Source organism: Pongo abelii, chromosome 13, assembly GCF_028885655.2.
Source record: "Pongo abelii isolate AG06213 chromosome 13, NHGRI_mPonAbe1-v2.0_pri, whole genome shotgun sequence".
Classification (NCBI taxonomy): Eukaryota; Metazoa; Chordata; class Mammalia; order Primates; family Hominidae; genus Pongo; species Pongo abelii.
In genome coordinates, this window is record NC_071998.2 from 63,811,307 (window position 1) to 63,817,306 (window position 6,000).

Consider the following 6,000-nt stretch of genomic DNA (forward strand, 5'->3'; position numbering starts at 1 on the left):
TTATCTCTCCAAAACTTGTGAAGCTTAGTTTTGCTGGATATAAAATTTTTGACTAAAATTATTTTATTTAAGGAGGCTAAAGATAGGATCCCAATCCCTTTGGCTTGTAAGGTTTCTGCTGAGAAATCTGCTGTTAATCTGATAGGATTTCCTTTACAGGTTACCTGATGCTTCTGTCTCACAGCACTTAAGATTCTTTCCTTCATCTTGCCTTTAGATAATAACCTGGTGAATATGTGTCTTTGTGATGATCTTTTTGCAATTAATTTCCCAGGTTTCCTTTGAGCTTCTTGTATTTGGATGTATAGATATCTAGCAAGGCCAGGGAAATTTTCCTTGATTATTCTCTCAAATAAATTTTCCAAACTACTTTTAGACTTCTCTTCTCCCTCAGGAACACCAATTATTCTTATGTTTGGCCATTTTACATAATACCATGTTTCTTGGAGACTTTGTTCATTATTTAAAATTCTTTTTTGTCTATGTCTGATTAGGTTAATTTAGAAGTCTGGTCTTTGGGCTCTGAAGTTGTGTATTCTACTTGTTCTAGTCTATTGAAACTTTCCACTGCATTTCTTATTTCCCTGAGTGTGTCTTTCATATCCAGACATTCTCATACTTTTTTTTCCTTTATGACATCTATTCTCTGGATAATTTTTATTCATATCCTGAATTTTTTTTTAAATTTCTTTAAGTTGGCTTTCACCTTTCTCTGGTATCTCCTTCAGTAGATGAATAATCAACATTCTGAGTTTTTTATCTAGCATTTCAGAGACTTCTTCTTGGTTTGAATCCATACTGGAGAGCTATCTTTTGTGGATATTACAGAAGGCTGTTTTGTCATAGTACTAGAATTGCTTTTCTGGTTCCTTCTCATTTGAGTAGACTATTTTTTCAAATTGTTTTAAAATTTATTTTTGATTGGACTGTATTTTTTGTATTTTTTTCCTCTTAAGAATTTACATTTAGTGTTTATAGTTTATTTTAGCTTAATTTGATTCTTGGTGCCTTTAGGGGTGAAGACTCTGTATGAGTTCTTTAGTTATAAAGATTTTTGGTACACTGGCTTTCCCAGATGCTGGCTGTAGTAGTTATGTACTTGATGGGTAGGCTAGTTCACTGTCTCCTATGGGGTTAGATTGGCAGGGATCTCTTGGAGCTTATTTTCTTCTCTTGTGGTGTACACTTTATTTATTTTTCTCAGTATTTTATTTACTGAGTTGAGGATTCAGGTTTTAAGCCAACAGGGGAGGTATCACTGGATTAGCACCGTTTATAACTAAGGCAGGTGAATAGATGGGCAGAGGCCCTAGCCTTGATGAAGGTGGCTGGGGGAGCTCTCAATTAGATATGCTGAGGTTTTGTCAGGGTAAAAAGTGGGAGCTACCTCAGCTCCTCTTCCAGGCCATCGGGAAAGCTATCCACCTCACAGCCTCACACCTGTCACACCCTTCCAGCTATTCAGATCAGACAGATTCATTTCATCTGTAGGAATGTTGATGTTCCAAGTAGGGAGGAATTGTGACTTTGCCTGTCATGCAGGCCTAGATCTGGGGAATGCTCCTCCCGTGGGGCTGCAATCACCCTGAATTGTTCCAAGAGGGCTGTCTGTAGGTTCCTCTGCACTGCATTCCCTTGGGAGAAACCCCAATTGTGTCTGCAATGGTGTACCGGGGGAACAAGGACCCCTTCTCCAAGGCCTTTCACAACCACAGAGGCTGCCTGCCTGTTGGGGTAGAGGTGCAGACTTTCCCTACTGTGCCCAGCACTGCAATTGTGTCTCTTCCCACCAGCAGAGAGATCTGGGACTTAAGACTTGCTCTTCAGATTTTTTTTTCCCCGCAGAGTGTTCCCTTGAGGGGTGTTCCCCCACTTCCCTAGGAATGGGACTTCCTGAGAAGTCCTATACTGCAGTGGGTATTATCTGTCTTCTGGGTCTAGCCCCACAATGGGGCTATGAGGGTCTGGGCTGGTGCTGGGAAATGTCTGCAAAGAATCCAGTGATGTGACCTGTCTTCAGGTCTCCCAGCAGTGGATACCAGCACCTGCTCTGATGGAAGTTGCAAGGGAGTGACGTATACTCTGTGAGATTCCTTGGTTGTAGGAATAGGCTTAGTGTGCTGGGTTTCTCAAGTGTTGGTTATACTGGTAGTGAACTTGTCATGTGGACAGACTCACGACTTCTGTTTAGCTAGGGTGTGGCAGGCAGTGGTGTTGGCTGAGATCACCAGCCATTTTCTTCTTCCTGGGAACAGTATTATTCTGCCAAGAGTAATTGTAATACCCTGAGTTGGTTGGCCTCCAGCCAGGATGTGGCACCTGCAAGACAGCCCCAGCTGCCATACTAGCAGTGGGATTTGAGCTTGCCCTAAGTTGTCCAGGGAAAGTATTCTGGTTCCTCACATGAATGGGCAGGGCCATAAAGCTCTCAAAAGTTTATGTCTTTTGTGTTAAGCTACCAGTGTGGGTGAAGAAATACCACCAGGTAGGGGCAGGGTTAGGAGGATCTGAGCTCAGTCTCTCCTTGGGTGGGGCCGGCCCTGGCCACTATGGGGAACCCAGTAGAGGTAGCCACTGGGGTAATGTTCCAGAGGGGAGTATGACTGTCTCTGTTGTGTAGATGAGTTCCCAAAAGGAATGGGGAGGAGTGGGCAGCAGTAACCTCACCCAACTCCCATGCAGTTGGCAAGGCCAGTCTCGTTCCTGCATTTTCCCACTAACAGCACTGTGTTTAGATTCAGGCAGCCTGTGTGCAGAACTCAGATCTGTCCCAGGCCATAAGCCTCACCACAGAGATAGAAAGCCTGGCTTTCAGGCTATGCCCCTCCCAGTCCACCTGCAAGGCCAGGCACCCAGTTTCTGCCCTCCTGTCTTTGGCACACTTCCCATTCACCCCAGTGTTCTGTTCAAGGGAATTTGTTCCCACTTGAAATTATATCACAGCATTTAATTGGGAGCTCCTTTAACCTTGTGACTCCTCCCTGAGTCTGTTGGCTGACTTCCCCCAAGGACCCCTGTGAGATACAGTTGGGAATGGCTTCTTATAGTTCATGACAGAGACTGGGAATGTCTGCGAGGCACATCCCACTGCCGCTTCTACTTCTAAATTTCACAGCACTCCCTATGTTCATTCCAGCTCTGGGTAGGGATAAGGCCTTCTCCCGTGGTCTGGATTTTCATATTTCCTGGTGGGGATGTGTGTTTGGAGGCCAGCCCTCCCACCTCACACTCTGGAAAATTACAGTTTTTCACCTACCACACAGAGTAGGCTGTGGCCTGCTGCTGCTTTCAAAGGATCTGTGGATTTTTATGGTTTTCTTAGTAAGTTCCTGCGGTTGTTCTTGAAAAAAAAAAAATCACAATGTGATTCTTTACTCACTATTCTGTCTTTCCAAGTAGGAAAGACATGCTAACACTGTCTCCTATGCACCATCTTGAAAAACAAATAAAACAAAACATCTTAATTCTGGAAAGGGCACCTCACGAGTATCCAGGTCTCTGTGGAATATAAATGGAAATATCCCATTTTTTATTGGGATAATCAAGAATCATAAAAGTTAGGTGACTACTCCAAAGATGTACAAGAAGTATTAGTGACTGTGAAGAGGGAAGAATACAGGTTTTCCATATTCTGGTATATTAATTTGTTATCTTTAAAAAAATCAGATTATCATTAGTCCCAGTTATCTGGCCCTAGTATTTCTATTTAAGATTAAAGGAAGGGAGGAATAACTTTGGCTATTTCCACATTATTTTAAGCCCATCAGCAAATAGTACATACTACATATTTAATTTTGAGACTGAATTGTTGAACACCAGATGGTTAGTATGATGTTATAATATGTATCTAAATATTATATTTTCTAATACTGAACATTTGACAAACCAAGAAAAGACATCATTCCTGTATGCCATGTGTGCTAGATGAAACAACTGGATCCCCATCTGTATCAAAATGTCTTTCTAGGGATAAAAATGATCTTAACTAAACATTGTAATCATAATTTCATGTGTCTCTAAAGCATATAAAAGGTTTTTATACAATGCATTAAAAATTCAATTTTAAGTTTTCTGTTAGGCATCTTTACAGCCATTTGGTCTTTATAAACATCCCTTTGAATAGGTAGGACAGGTATTACCATCACTCCCACTTGAATGGTGAAAAGAAAAATAGAGGACTATTTAACTTAAATCACTTCCCAAAAGTTGCATTGGAAGTGACAGATTTGGAATTCCTTCCAGGTCTTAACTCAAATTATGTTAATGAGCCACCATATTCTTACACTAAGACCCTTGTTATACTATGGCCTGCTCATAAGTCAGCTATTCATGATTAAGCCTCACTACCTGTGGCAGTAAAATAGAGGGAAATAAACTTTCCCTCAAAAACATTGATGCTGAAACTTAGTAACAGTGAGTTTACAAAAATACTGTCACTGTACAGTATTTGAGCCACCTGAACTCAAGCACATATAATTCTCAAGTAATTGTAATCATTTATATTCAGGCTGCATTAATTAAAAACAAAAATAAAAAAGAATAAATAAGCAAAACAAGTAAATGCATAAATATGTAAAAAATAGTGATGCAGTGCGCTCAACATTAAGAAAGAATTGGTAAATACTACAATTAATTCACAATCTTGGTGAAGAAAACGGTGGGTTTAAATGGTGTGGAAAATGTCTAGAGAGTTTTGATCTATATGATGTTACTTAAAATAGCATAGTTATTTGGTATAATTTTAGGACAGTTGTGTTTCTAGTATGTTATCTTCTGACATTTTATAAAGGTTAAAATGCCAATGTTGCTTTTAACTAATAATTTTGAAATTTCACTCACATGTGGTGTCACTCCAAAATACCAAGTAGTTTTTCTAATTATTTTCAACTTAGCTTTAGTTTCTTGGAAGTTAAGAAATACTGTGGTGGCTACAATAATATTTATTTCAAAAATAAATTATTACTCTATCTTCCAAGTGATTTACACACTGGCTCAGATTTTTTCACTGCAATATCAATAAAAATTTAGTGATTTGTGTTTTTGAGAAGCTTTGAAAATATTTTATTCTAAATCGAAGGGGCAATTATTGCTATATTGACACTCAGTGTCTTTGAATCTACTCTTCTTCCAAATGTAAACTGAATATCTGAATCTGTAACAGTTCTCCTTCTACTTGTTTGCTTTAGAAACACAAAGAACACATGGTGTATCACCTTAAAAGTGCCATTAATTGAGTGAAGCTAGTCTTTTCCTTCACAAAACTTGGTTTTTTACAAACTTGAACACTTCCCAGACTCTGGCAATCCATTATTTACATGCTTTGCCAGTTATGTCTAGAATAGCAGAGGTGGCCACTCCAGTGAGAAACTGTCACTATGACTATCTTATAGTGATGTGTCTCTCTTATTCTCAGTTTTCCAAACTACATTGCCATGAACTCAGTTGTGTTCCTCCAGAATTCATATGTTGAAACCCTAAATCCCAATGTAACTGTCTGTGGAAATAGAGCCTTTAAAGAGGTAATTAATCTTAAATAAGGTAATAAGGACACATACGACTCTAATCACACAAGACTAGTGTTGTTTTAGGAAGAGGAAAAGACACCGGAGAATGAACGAACTCTCTTCAATCACACAGGACAGGACCTGTGAAGACACAGTGAGGAGATGACCATTGGCAAACCAGGAAGAGAGGCCTCCTGAGAAACCAACCCTGACGGCACTTTGATCTTGGACTTACAGCCTCTAGAACTATGAGAAAATAAACTTTTTTAAGCCACCCACTCTGTGGTATTTAGTTATGGCACTTTAAGCAGACGAATCCACATGTCTATCCAACTTTTCATACCTTTTGTGACATAGACTAAGCCTTTATTTTTCTCTTTATGCCATCCTTCTCAGAAGTGCTACTTCTCTCTGCTTGGCAGTGTCTTTAGCATTTTACCTCCCACAGAAAGATGTCATCCAAACTTAAAAAATTGGAAGTAACTCTAAGTTCAAG

At 39.5% G+C, this 6,000-nt stretch overlaps 1 long non-coding RNA gene across 1 annotated transcript in view; it reads left to right on the forward strand.

Annotated features, from left to right (window-relative positions):
• LOC129047871 (uncharacterized) overlaps window positions 1-5,781 on the forward strand; it is a 45,779-nt gene extending 39,998 nt beyond the window's left edge. Inside the window, exon 6 of the long non-coding RNA XR_008509725.2 lies at window positions 5,638-5,781. This is a non-coding gene — a long non-coding RNA (uncharacterized LOC129047871). The remainder of the gene's footprint in view (window positions 1-5,637) is intronic.
• The last annotated feature ends 219 nt before the right edge of the window (window positions 5,782-6,000 follow it).